A 13,893-nucleotide genomic window follows, 5' to 3' on the forward strand; every position below is an offset into this window, starting at 1 on the left:
GTGCCTGGGGTGTGCTGGGGACCAGCCCTGCTGAGGGCTTCCCCACAGGAACGTCCCTGTGCTTGCACAAGTGCAGTTTCGCATCAGCGCTGCTGCCCAAATCCCAAGATGTTCAACGGGCTTCCTCAGTACTGGTGATGGGTGGTTGACTGATGGGGTTACCAATGGGGCTGGACCAGGAGATCTTAGGTGTTCCTGTCCAGCCTGAATGATTCTGTGATCTGAAAGGTCTCCACTTTGAGTCTGGAGGCTGAAGAGCAGCTTCTTGCCTTGCACCCTGCGGACCGTCCTACTGCTGTCCCCAGCCTCTCCCCAAGGACCAGCATCCCGGAGGACACAGAGAGGGACTTTGTTTCCCAGGCCCAAGCTCTCCAGTTCCTTCTCCATGGCATAGGGAGAATATCGTTTGTCCCCGGAGGGTGACATTAAACACTGAAGTAATTCTGCCTCTGAGAGCTAACCCCGTGCAGTAGTTACTGCAATTACTCTGAGTGCCACCGGATGATACTCGGTAATTACGTGGCTCTTTCATCTGGGAATCTCTGAGCACTTACTGATCAATTAATTAAACTTTGCAGCAGGCTTTTTCCACAACGCGGGATGCTGCTGGATCAATAATCTCTCTCTTGAGATGCGGCCGGCTCCGAACGGCGCGGCCGTGCCAGCACAGGGCTCCACCCCAGAGCCGGTGGGCAGGAAAGGGATGGGGGTCCAGGGAGCCTGGGTGCCTGGGCTGCCTAGGGAAGGTGGAGGACGAGGTCATGAAAAGCTCATGGGGGAGAAGTACCAGAGAGAGCAGTTTGAGTCCCTGGCTTCTCTCCCAGGAAGGAAGGAAAAAGTTGGGAATTTCATTGTTTCTTTTGTTCATTTGCTTGGGCTGTGGCTGCAAACATCCCTCTGAGCCTGATCCTGATCCTGATCCCAATCCCAATCCCAATCCCACAGCTCCGAGCAGCACCGTGATCACAAATTCCTTTCTGAACATCTTGCTGCCTGCAGTCAGCGGAGTGCAGTCCGTGCAGCTTGGGAGCCCCTGAGCCACTGCTGGCTCTTCCCCACCCTTCAAAGGCTTCGTTCACCTGCTGCCGGGGACGACTGGAGAGGGGAAACACCGCCCAACTCCTCCTCATCCTTGCAGCCCTGAGATGAGCTGTTTACTTCGAAAGCTTTGGGCACAACATGAACTGCTGCCTTTCAGAGGAGTCCTGGCAGGAGCCTCGCTATTAGCACAGATTGTAAATCTCCTCCTAACAAGGACCCTGGCTGGGCCCAAGTCCGAATTTATAAATATGAATAAGAAGGAAAGCAGCAGTTCCCCTGGGGGCACACAGCAATGGAAATCACATGTTCTCCTGCCCAAAAATGCACCTTTGGATCAGTTACTGCCAGGAGGAGAAAACTCCCCAAGTTCAGGGCTTTTTTGGTACCTGGGGAAAGTCGTTTTATTGGTTCTGTGGTGTTCATCTTTCAGACACCCTAATAAATCACCCTGTCCTGGCAGCCCCAAAGCAGGGCTGGGGAGGCGCAGGTGGGCACTGGGGCAGGGGAGGGTCTGCAAGATGCTTTGCTGGGAGGCTGGGCAGGCTGGGAGGGAAGAGGGCTGCCCAGAGCTGCGGGTCCGTGGCAGCCCCATCACCCCCCCCCCCCCGGCAGCAGTTGAAGGATGGGTTTGGGTGGGGAAGGCAGACAGGCTCTGCCCCTGGCTGGGGTGTCCGTGCAGGGGCTGAGCCCAGGTGGATACGGGGGTTTCTGGCATGTTGGGAGCCAGCCGAGGGCCAGCCACTTTAACAAGCCCAAGGAGCTTCTCACCTTTTACTACAACGACCTTTTCCTCCCAGAGTTGTCCTGTGTTAAGTTAAATGACATGACTGGGGAGTTATCTCTCTTTAAAAAGATTTTCCATTGCATTGCTGCAATATCAACTCTTCAGAAATGCAAGAGTGAAAAACAAGGTGAGTCCATCAGGGTGTCAAAGCTATTTGACAACTTGGAACTAAATTCAAGCATTTGCAGCCTGTCCCTGCTGGAAGAGCTAGAAGCTGGACTGTCTCTATCCCAGCTCATTGCTGAAAATCACCGGTTGCAGACGAAGAAATGTGTCCCCCCCCACGGGAGCCCCCACGGCTCAGCCGAGCTGCTCTCATTCCCCTCCTGCTACGGCCAAAGGAGATGCATCACTTCTCAGCCTGACATCCTTTTCCTGGCTGCTCTCAGCGGACGCATCCTCTCCCCTGCGATACCTGGCTAGCAGAGCCATGGTGCCTTCCCACTGAGCCTGTGTCCCAGGGCTCCCAGCCCCTCTTCCCAACACTGGTGGGAGTCGGTGGCACACGGTGCGGAGGGATGGGAAGCAGAGCCGTGTCGGGGGGCTGGGCTGGAAGTGGGACGGGTTTCGCTCGCCCTGGTACGGTGCCCTGCACACTTGGCTGTCCTTCCTTCCAGGCAACCTTTCAGTCCAGATGGAGAACGCCATAAGGAGTTTTGTTTTCTTCCCAAAACACACGACACATTCTCTGCCTGTCTAACAAGGTGTCTGCGCAGGGCTGCGCTACATGGTGCAAGGCACAATTGGCTCTGCAGGAATCATTCATGCTCCTTTCCTCAGACTCTGCAGCGGGGAGCAGTGGGGAGCTCTCTGCCCCCGCATGCCTTGTGTCCAGCTGGCACAGAGCCATGCGCTGTGTCTTGTGCTCGGGGATGTTTTGTGGGTGCATGGCATGCTGTGCCCAGAAGTCATCGTGCATCTACCCCGCAGCAGACACAGTGCCATCTTGTGCAGAGTGTGCAGGGGATAACTCAGCTATGCCAGCATTAGCCCCGGGGTTGATGAAGACATGCATGGTGAAGGGCTGTCGGGAAACGGCAGCAGGGCCAGGCTGTGACTGCCTGAGCTCCCCTGCGGGATGGCTGCTGCCTGACCACCCTCTCCTTGGCACCGGCACAGCACAGAGGATGCTTCGGAGCTGAGAGGCAGGTCTGGGACACAGCCTGGCTGGGGATGCTCGTGTCCACCTGGGGCTCGTTCCTGAGAGCCATTAAAAAGGGCTGGGGCTGCCCCTCCCAGGAGGCTGCTGGTGTGGAGGGGGCTGCGTATGGAGAGTGGCTGAGGATGGCTGGGCTGATGCTGTGTAAATGGTGCGTAGCTGTGTGCTAGCAGAGCTGGCTTGCGAGAGGGTTTCTCGACAGTCCAGCTTGGGGGTTGGTGTCCTGATGTTGAGTGCCAAATCCCAGCTCTCTGCAGCCAAGTGGGGAGTGAAGGAGAGCTTCGTCAGCAGAGCTGGGCTTCCTACCCCTCTTTGCAGCAATGCCCTTATGTGCTTGCTGGAATCTCTGCTCCCTTGGCGGGTGGGTGAGGGAGGGAGTGTGGCACACCGGGCTCCCCAGGGACAGTGTGGCAGGGTGGGAGCCCTGGCTGCCTCACCCGTGTGCTGCCTGTGTGAGGACTGAGCATGGGTGGGAAGGGCCCCGGAGCAAACTCAGGGTGCCCGGTGCTGGCTGCTCTCCCTGCTGTAACCAGAACCCAGGGCAGCATGGGACCATCCCCAGCAAGTGCTTGGCTTCCCACAGGGGCACGGTGGATTATGCCAGGCTGGGGCGGCCTCGGGGCCAGGGTCCGCACAGGGCGCAATCCTTCCCAGCCCTGAGCCACAGGGTTTCAGTTTGGTGCTGTCTCCCTGGGGCAATCCTTCCCTATAGGCATGTCTGCAAATGGCTTGTTATAAAACACAGCTGCAAATGTCTTAAACCTCTCTTTTATTTCTAAAAATAGCCCTGCTTGGCCCTCAGGAAGTTCAGCTCTCCCAGCTCCCGTCTTCTCCCTGCGGCGGGTGTGATGGGAGCTGGAGGATCACTCACCGCCTGCCTGTGTCTCGACTGGTCCCCGCTGCTCTCACCAGCCCAGGGAAGATGAGGCAGTGCCTTTCCAAGGTCAGATTCATCCCGTGGGAGAAGTGCTTGGTTTTGAGGGGAAGGTGGTTTCTGATCCCAACGACCTGCCCATTGCATCTTTGTGCAAAAGGACTGATTTGAGACACAGCAAAAGGCTAGTGAAGGCTCAGGAGAGAAGCAGCACTCTGCTGTTTAAGTCCCCTGCCATAAAAGCAAAGTTTTGCACCGACATCTTTAATACATTTGTACTTCTTGCTGTGCCAGAGCCTGTGTGCTGCCCCGGGCTTGGTCAGGGCTCAGTGATGATTGCATGTGTTGTCTGTGGCGAATGCAAAGCATGCGTGTGGCTCTGATGCTGCCCAGAGTCCTTTGTCTTTCCGTCTGCATGCCGAGATCGTTCCCGAGCACATCTCTGCATGCCCTTGTGTGCGTGCTGCAAGCTGCTGCCTCAGCAAAAGCCCGAGGGATTGGGATGGGGAAGAGGGTCTGAGCGCAGCGGGGAGCGAGTGTGTGGGGGGGGTGGCTGTGGGGATGCCCAGGCACTGGGGTTAGCTGGTGTTGACGGAGGGATGGAGGGAGGAGCTGCCAGCCGGGATTTCTCCAGCGCTTAAAAGCCGACTTCACATCCTCTGCTATGAAACACAGCCATGATTTTTGCTTTACAAGTGTGATTGCTTATAACAGCATGAAATTACAGCCAGAACTGATCAGCCTGGCAGCAGATAAGGGAAGCTGTCAAGTGTGGCAGTGTGTTATTACACAGGGGGATCGGAAGGAGGGAGGCTGGCAGCCCCCAGATGAGCTGGCTCCAGGGCGAGGTGCCTCTCCAGGCTATCCCGGAGGGATGGTGGTGGTGCTCCCGGGGGTGATGGCTCCACTCACCGCTCCAGGGTTAGATCTGGCAGTGATGGAGATGAGGAGGCTGGAGAGGGCTGGGCAAGATGTGCACTCAGAAAGGCTCAAATTTGGAATAAACATGTGGTCTTCCCAGTCCAAAGCATATTCAGTCTCTCATTTGGGGGACTCCAGCTCTGTATGCTCTGGTTGTAATGACTTTGTGTTAATTAGCATTGGCCCCTTGGCAGTGCTGGTGCATGCCCTTGTCCCAGGCTGAAAGATGCTTCCATGCAACCTCCTCTCAGGCTCTTGAGCTCTTATTTTGAGCAAATAATGAATTACTGCTCAGCAACTCAGGCCCTCAGATGAGCCATACAGCTGCTGGGGGCTTTGTGTGGGGGTGTGAGGGGCAGAGTCAGAGAAGCCCCTTCCAGCTCTGTGGTCTGGGACATGCCCCTCTGATTCTGGTTATGGCCTGTAGTCAGGGACAGTCACAAATTGATCTGGCTTCTGCTGACATCCACCTGGAAAACTGTGGGTCTGGGGATGAAGTCATTGCTGTTTCAAGTGAAGTGCTAATTCTGCAAGAGTTAGATGTAATCACCATTTCCATAATTACAGCTCCCCCTCCCAAGGTAAGCCTACGATGTAAAGTTATGCATAGAGGCACAGGTTAGACACCTGTGAACCCAGAAGAGCAGAGCTTGAATGCAAGCATGTATGGATGTGTGTATACTGTGTGTGTGAGCACAGAGACACCTGCAGGTGTCCCCATCATGTATGAACTCATGTGATGTGTCCTGACTGTTCACAGGGCCCGGCCCTGGCAGGTTGTGTGTTGGGCTGCATGCACATGAGGGTGTGATGGGGTGATCACTGGGCAGGATGACACAGCCCTGAGTCATGGAGACCTTCCCCAGCCACACTCATGGCTTCCTGGCTCTGAGGATGATGAGAGGATGAGCTGTATAAGCCTTCATGCCTGGAGCCACGGGCTTGAGCATGTAACACCAATAATGTAACGTCTGTAACCATGGACAGTGATTTTTCTCATATGATTCTCCAAAAATTAAGGCTTTTTGTAAAGCCTTTGCCTTTGCTTCCTTTTCTGTACATGTGGTGGCAGATTTGTGCAGTGTACATGCCCCTACTTAGTGCTGTCTCTGTTCTGTGCCTGCAGAGCCCTCCATGATCACCAAAAGCTCCCCTGTGTCTAAGAGCCCACGTACGATGCTCTCCAGCATCCTCAAAGAGCCTTTCTGCCCAAGGCAGGGACTGCCTCCTGGATTAACTCCAGGGTCCTGTTCCCCTTCTTCCCAGAGCTGGTAAAAGCCCCAATGGCACGAGAGGGCTGAAGGGGAGGGCAGTGCGTGGGGGATCAACGCCCTGAATGCCTTCAGCTCTGGGCAGGCACGCAGGGGACTGCACACCTCTGCCGGCTCCTGGTGGGCCCTCTCCTGCTCTCCCTTTTGGTGAGCTCCTCTTGTGCAAAGGCTGCTGCGTGCCCCAGTGCCTTGAGGAACATCTCAGTGGCCTTTGCAAAGCCTGGCTGTTGGCAAAAGGGGCTGCACAGGACCCACGAACCTCAAGGAACGTGCTGGCTCCATGTGGTCCAGCTCTCTGCCCTGCAGCTGGTGGGGACAGGCCATTCAGGCCAGTCCTGCTGTCGCCTGTTGGACTGGGATGTGCCCACGAGCTTGTGCTCCAGCCCTGCTGCACCAGTGTGAGTGTTGGTGAGCTGAGCCAGGCTCTGCTCCCTGTGTGCCGGGGCACTGCCGGCGGTGCAGGGGCTGGAGGGGGTCAGGGCTGCAGTTTCTTGTGCAATGCCAGCCATGCTGCACAACTGCTTAACCGGCTTTTACAAGCAAAGGCTGTGCACCAGGGTGGGTGGGAGCTCCCCGTGCCCTGGCCAAGGCTGCTCCTGCACCCTGCAAAACTCAGCACTCATTGAACACATCTCTTTGAGGATTGCTGAGCCTGCGCTTCAAGGATGTTATGGAGCGATGCTTGTGTGCTGTCACAAATTGCTATTTACACATGAACTTGCAATGGTGTGTGGTCCCTGTGGCTGTTGTCTTCAGCGTGCAGCGCCAGGCTGCACACCGGAGAACCGTGTTGCTACCAATGCTGCTCTGTGCAAGCTTCCTTTTGGCTTACCGCCATGTCCCCCACCTCCTTAAAACTCAGTCATTCCTGGCATTTTCTCACTTTCGTAAGCTCTTTTCCACACTGAAAAAAAGGTCTCAATTTACTCATCACTGCTCTAATTCCATTCGCAAACTGTGGGTGTTGATCAGAGGTGGCTTAGCGAGACCCAGGAAGGATTCCTGGCGGAACGATCGGTGGTTTCCAGCAGAAATGCCTGTGTGTGCTGGGTGGGATTGATTTCATGGTGCGGGAGACACCGGTCAGGCAGCCCCTGCCTGTCCTCCTGCGGTGCGCAGCACTGTGGAAAATGCACTTATTCGCATGTTAGACCGATTCTCTGCTCTTCAAGCCTTCCAGGTATTTCTGGTCCCTCCCCATCTTGCCATCTGCTTTCATCCCCTTTCATCCCACTGCCCTTGCGCCTTCCCATTTCTGAGCTGCTCTGCTTCCCTTCCCCCGGTGTTTTTCAAGAGAGAAAATAAACAAGCCGAGGGATGGCACGGGGCTGGTACCGCTGCGGGGCTGGGGGATCATTTACCGAGAGACTGCACTGTGTCAGCCTGACCTTTTCAGTATGCAGCCTTGAACGGCCCTGGCAGAGGCTGCTTTTCACTGCACGCAGCTTTCCCTGCGCTGCAGCACTGGCCCAGCCAGAAAGGTGGCCCATCCCGGGCTCTGGATTAGTGGTCTCTGCTCAGAAATCCTTGAGCACCATGGCATAGCAGCAGATGCCTTTCTGGGACTGGCTGTGCCGTTGGTGAGGTGAAGCACTGTGCTTACACCCCAAATCGCAGAGGTGGGGGGTTCGGGGGGGCTCAGTGCAATGCTGCTCTGGGCCCTGGGAAGCAGTCGGTGCCTCTGCCTTCGTCTTCAGACACTGACAGGTCCCCGTGACTGATGGCTGAGTCTTTCACCCTGAACCATGCTGATAGCTTAAAAAAAACCCCAGTGATGGATAGTCTCATTAAACAGGGGTGCACTGCGAGGGAGAGGAGCAGATGACTTATTGCCTTTGCTATAGGCTTTGCTGGCAGCGCGAGGCACAGTTCATTCCTTCTTCCCCAAAGCCAGGGGAAACAGCAGGCGTGTTCAACAGCCCCAGCACGGGCAGCTTGCAGGCGTCGGTGCACATGGGGTCCCCGGTACACTGGGAGGAGACGCCAGGCAGGGGCTGGGGTGCAGCACAAGGCTCAGGTTGCTGTCTCCCTACAGCTGAGAGCAGTGCTTTGCTTCCAGCTCTGCCCAGCAGGAACTGATGAGGTGATCCAAAGCAGGATGATCCCAGCTGATCCGTGACGGTGCTCACAAGGCAAGTGAAAGGACTTGACTAGGGCAGTGGCAAGTTGGAAACACAAGCCAGCGCTGGCCTCCCAGCCTCCCATGATGCAAAACAGCTTCAGTGCATGCAGGTGGCATCAGCGCTGGGCTCGGTGGCTGGCCATGAAACGTGTGCTGGCCATGGCTGCTGCTGCAGACCCACCTGCCACAGGGGTCTGGGCTGCACGGGGGCTGTCGTGGGGCTGGCAGCGTGCCTGCAGCCAGGGATGTCACAGGGCTGGCAGCGTGCCTGCAGCCAGCGATGACACCTCGTTGTGCTGGAGAGCCATCTCTGCACTTGAACGCTCATGGTTATTTCATACCCATGTGCTCACAGCATGGATATCTGACAAGGTGATGATCCAATACATGAGTGGGAGGTATTTTGATTTTTCTTTCTGGGATCATTTTTATTTTCTTGGCACACTTCAAGAATTTCTGTTGTAGGGATGCAGAGGATGAGCAGGCTGTCTCCAGGGTTCCCTGGATGCAGGGAATTGGGGCTACTGAGACTTGGTGTGAGTGGCCCCTGAGTGGAGGTTTACTCTGCCCTTTATCACTGCTGGGCTTTTGCCTGCCTGTTGGGCATGTTCTGGGGCTCTTGGCCTTGGTGGACCAGAGACACCATTTTCATTTACTCAAGTTTGCTTGGTCTCGAAACAAGAAGTTAAAGGGAAAGTGAGAGCTTAAGCAGGGAAATGTTCTTGGCCGTACTGGAAGGAAGACTTTCAGTCTCCAGCTCGCTGTGGGATTGAGGACTGCATTAGTATTGACCTCAGGTATGGTGAGCAGCAGAAATTTCCTAACTCAGCACAAGGCTATGCTTGACTCTAAATCTCACCTAACACTGTGTGCATCGATAGTACCTGCCTTGCAGGAGTGTTTAGGGGCTTGATTAATCAATGTCTGCAAAAACGCATTCATATCCAGAGATGAACGATGCACCGTCAGTATGAAGCGCTATTATGGTTGTTAATTGTGCATCATGCACAAACATGGCATCTGTAATCATCTTGTGCAAAACAAATGTTCTGTTGAGCAGGATCCCAGCTCCTCAGCTCTGGTCTCAGGGAGGGAGTGAGAGGGCCTGCCTCTGGGCTGGGCTGGGGAAAATAAAGCTCCCTCAGCCTGGGCAGCAGGCTTTGGGCATGGGGGAAAGCAGTAGGGAGGGACCACGGGTGGTTCCCTGGGGAGGGGTTATTGCAGAAGCGTGGCAGGAGCGCTGTGCAGGGCAGAAGGGCCGGCGTCCTTACGCTGCAGCTCTGTCCCAGCACAGCAACTTGGCCCTGTGTTGGGATTAAGTCAGAAAGAACAGGAGCTGGTTGTAAAGTCTCATGCCACTTGCGGGAATGAATCATCCAGGAAAAATGTGGGCTCTTCACCTCCATGGGCTCCCAAACTGCTTGGGCTTTGATAGGCTTTTTCTGCAAGTGAGCAGAGCCAAAGTGAACATGAAATCAGCACCGTCTTCCCCCAGGAGTTCTTTCTCTTTAGGCTTCACTTGGTGTTATAACGATCCAGTCAATCTCAGGAGGCTCCAAATACTTATTAATTAATGCAATGATTGGGTGATTTGGCCGTCATTGCAGCTGTCTTTCACAGGGAGAAAGAAAAGCATATTCCTTTCTTATTTTTTCTAATGCCTGGCTTTCTGATGGCATGCTGCTCCTCCACCGCAGAACACAATGTAAAAGCAGGGTGACTCACAGTCAAGGATTTGTATTCAATATCAGTTCAGATTACATTAGCTTTGCCTAATGCCTTAGCAATAAAGTGCCTCTTCATTGTATAGCTGCAATTTATTTCAGCTCCTGGGTTGGTACAGAACAAACATCAGTCATGCTGCAACACATGTGCCCTGCGACGGGAGCAAGCAGTGGATGTTTGCTGGTCTCGGAGGCAGTGGAGGACGCTGGCTGCTGCGCTGCCTCGCCTCCCGCGCCCGGCAGGAGCTCCGTGCCGGCTGCTGCCGCTGCCCAGCACACTGCGATGGCAGACGGGCTCTTTAACATGGGTAGTTTTTAAAGCCATCACTTAAAAGCCAGGACAGAGATGTTGGTGGAGGAGACTGGCCAGGCAGAGTCACACTAGGGATGCACTGGCGGCAAGACCCCTCATTATCCTTTTGTACAGCTGTAAAACCTGCCCAGGGCTGCAGGCTGGCCTGCTATGTCAAACAGGAGGCCAGCGGAAAGCGGTGGCCCATTCCCCAGACAAGGTGTGTTACTCCAGCTCAGCCCCAGTGCTGGTGCTTTGCTCCAGGAGCAGTTTCTTTAATCCCCTTGTAACAAGCTGCAGGTCTCAGAGCAGCATTTCAGGCCCTCGCTTCCCCGGGGCTGTGCTCCCCACGGTGCACAGGCTGCTCCTGCTGCCTCGCAGCAATGAACAAGGGCTTTTTTGCTGGGGTTTGAAGCCATCTGAGTCCCCAGAGCCCTGCTCTCCTGCCAGCCTGGCTCAGCTGCGTGGGCTGTGCAGGAGAGCGGCAGGTCCCCGAGCCGATGGCGTTCAGGTCACTTCCCTGCTGCGAATGCTCTTTCCTCCCCTCTGGCCAGCCCCTCCTCGGGGTGCCTTTCCCACTAGTGCTTCTCCCCTGTGTGTAAGTGCCTCTGCAGAATAAAAGGCATGCAGAAAAAAAGGCATGCAGAAAAAAGCAGCAAAGACTGCTGAAAGCACAGTTAATTCTGTGTTTCTGCACTGGCTGCAGATGCTTGGCGAAGGTTGCTTGTGCTGGGGCTTTGGCAGCTCAGCACCGCCAGCAGAGCTGAGAGCAAGGGCGAGGGGACAGCCAGGATTTCTTTTTTTAGTGTGGATGCAAAGGTCTAGGAAAATGGAGCATTTTCCTTTGATGCCCTTGTGGGACCCAATGATGATTCACACGGGCAGCAGAGTAAGAGTCTTATCTTTGTTTATTTGATGACTTCTTGATGCTGGCATGGAACATCTCTGAGGAGGAGGAGGAGGAGGAGAAGCAGGTCCACAAAGACCCTCCTGGAGCACTTCCACAAGGACCTGGCTCTGGTGAGAGGAGGGCTGAGGAAGTCACCAATGATTTATGAACCTCCCCCGTGCAGGGCAGAGGTCCCCAGCCTGCCTCACGCAGAGGCACCGGTCTTGTCAAAGGAGGAAACTGGCCTCTGTCTCACTCAAAGAAACTGCCAGAGATCTTCCTTATTGCTGAAGAAACACCCCCCCACACACACACACACGTCCTCCTGGGTTGTGGTAGGTGTTGCGTGGTCTCATCTTGTTTGTTTGTCACCCAGCCAGGAAGCAGGAGTGATGCCACTTGCACAACACAAGCAGCAAGCCATGAGTAATCCCAGCCGAGCTCTCTGCGGGCGTCCCCTGACCTGGAAATCATCCATGGCCTCCGTCTGGTGAATACCCACAAATGTCAAAGCCACCCACCTGAACAAGGAGCCTGGTGCTGAGCGGTTCACCAGGTGGTGACACAAAATCCCACACAACATGGAGATGAAGAGCATGACTCCAGGACTGGGCTGGGATGGATGGCCCTGGGATGGGGTCATTAAGGCCAGCGCCAGCTGAGTGACGTGGTCACTATTAATTAGCCTATGCAGTACTAACAGTGCGGCACTGGTGCTAACAGTGTCCCTGAGGGCTGGGTCCCTGGGACAGACTGCTGGTGTCAGCAGGCAGGGAACAGAGCTGTCCTGCTCACACACTGTGCTGAGCTGGTAATGACGCTGCAGTTGACTGGAGACATCGTTAGGGGTGACATATAATTGCTGAGAACACCTCAGGCTTGCAACCCCGTGATTGCAAGCAAGGCTGGATTAGTGCCAGCACCAGGCGCTGCAGCAGCAGCTGGCGCATGCCTGGCCTGGGATGGGGATGCTCCTCGCTGCTCTGCTCTGGTTGCCAAGCCAGAGCCCTGGGGGATGCACTCTCACCCCCCCCTGCGTCTCTGCCATCCCTCGGAGGGTGTCTCAGCCACCCCTCGCACACCTGTGTGTGCTGGTGGGGCAGCCATGCCGGCAGCCCTGGGGAGAGCCGCAAGGACTGAGCGTGGCAGGGAGTTCCCTTGGTGCTTCCCAGGCTGCCTTTGCTGACAGGGACGGGAGCAGGGATCCCTGAGCAGCAGCACTGCCCTGATCCCCCAGCAAACGCAGCATTACTCCTGCTAAGGAGCTTAAGCCATGGGGCCTGATGCTAAACCTATTAGCACTGGCAGTGGTGCCCAGGAGCTGAGCAGCTTGCTGCCAAAGGGGCCGGTGCCGAGGGCACTTCTGTGGGATTAAGAAACAGCTCGAGCTCTCGGACACGGTTGCCTTCCTGCAAGGTTTGGGTGCCGCTGGAAAGCAGCTCAAGAGCCGCGTTTGCTGGGACTGCTGGGGAGCCAGAGTCCCGCAGGAGTAGGGGGATCTGAGTTACTTGGTAAATTAACTGCCATCCAGGAAAAAATACATTTTAATATAATTCAAGGCGATGTTGCAATCTAGACACAGAAAATATAGGCCATGCTCACAAACTGGGAGGCTGTGTCCCAGAAAACATCAAATGTGAAAATAATTTAGAGGCTGTAGGAAAAAAGCAACTCAACAGGCACTCTTAGAGCTGCACCTTGTGATACGCTTCTAATGCTCGCTCTGTGCTGGAGCAAGCAGCCCCGGTGCAGCCGTGGCGCGTGGCCAGGGGTGGTTCTGCTGTGGTCCTGCCGCACTTGCAGGACCAAGGGGAATATTCCAGGCAGATCTGGGAGCTGTGGTTAATTAAAGAGGGTGAATGGGAGAAGGTGAATAAAAGAGGTAGGAAAATTCTTTGAGGTCTGGAAAAATGCCTCTGAGAGGCAAGGGGGGAGTGTGAGCAAAAGGAGGATCCAGAGGTGCCTTGAATCCACTGTGCAAAAACCTTCCCCAGGATAAAGCGGGCTCTGAAAGGGCTCTTTAATCTAACAGGGAAAAGCATAACAAGAACTAATGACTGGAAGCCGGAGCCAGACACATTTAAATTAGAACAAAGGACACATTTCTAATAGTGAGAGTAATTAACCACTGGAACAAATTATCAAGGGGAAGCAGTGCTTTCTCCATCTCTTGAAGTTTTCAAATTAAGATGGGATGTTTTTTCCGAGAAGAAGCTTTAGTCGAACATAAATGACTGGGCTCCGTCCAGCAACGACTGGAGGAATTTAATTGCCCGTGCTCGAAGGTCAGCCCAGACCCTGCAGAATCCCTCTTGGCCTTAAAATCAGCATAACCATGTTTTGATGAGACTGGTGGAAGCTTTAAGGCAAAACAAAGTTCAAGTCACCGCTGTGGCTGGAGCAGAGGAGGCGTTTCCCAGCACTGTCCCCATCCCTAGCAAAGCAGGGACTGCTGGTCCTGCCAGTGTCCCTGCTTTTACACTTGCCACCCACAGGGCATTTCCTTCGCCTTTTGTAAAATGGTGCCCTGTACAAAATTTGAAGTTAGAGAATGGTCTGGATGCAGCCCCAGGATATCTGCTCTGATATGTGTGATGGGGCTGCAGTTCTCTGGTGCAAAACCACTCTGGAACTGGAGCTCCATCCAAGCTGAGGCTCTCCTTGCAGGACTCTGTATATATATATATATATGCAACCTGATGAGCAGCTCTTCCTCAGCCACGCTGGCAGCCCTCCAGCAGTGCCAGCAGCTGGGGGGGTGCAGGCAGGGGCTGGCGACGTACAGGAGCCCGGGGAGGTCGCAGGATGCTTCTGGC

At 54.9% G+C, this 13,893-nt stretch overlaps 1 long non-coding RNA gene across 2 annotated transcripts; it reads left to right on the top strand.

Annotated features, from left to right (window-relative positions):
* The first annotated feature begins 3,065 nt into the window (after positions 1–3,065).
* LOC148056051 (uncharacterized) lies at positions 3,066–11,706 on the top strand. Of its 2 annotated transcripts, XR_015704014.1 has the most exons (3): positions 3,066–3,135; positions 3,770–3,927; positions 11,454–11,706. It is a non-coding gene; the product is annotated as an uncharacterized LOC148056051 (long non-coding RNA). The 2 variants fall into 2 exon arrangements; XR_015704013.1 differs by lacking the exon at positions 11,454–11,706 and having other exon boundaries at positions 3,770–4,119.
* The last annotated feature ends 2,187 nt before the right edge of the window (positions 11,707–13,893 follow it).

The sequence above is a fragment of the Nipponia nippon genome, unplaced genomic scaffold (genome assembly GCF_047370975.1).
Source record: "Nipponia nippon isolate SJK-2023a ecotype South Korea unplaced genomic scaffold, ASM4737097v1 scaffold_18, whole genome shotgun sequence".
Classification (NCBI taxonomy): Eukaryota; Metazoa; Chordata; class Aves; order Pelecaniformes; family Threskiornithidae; genus Nipponia; species Nipponia nippon.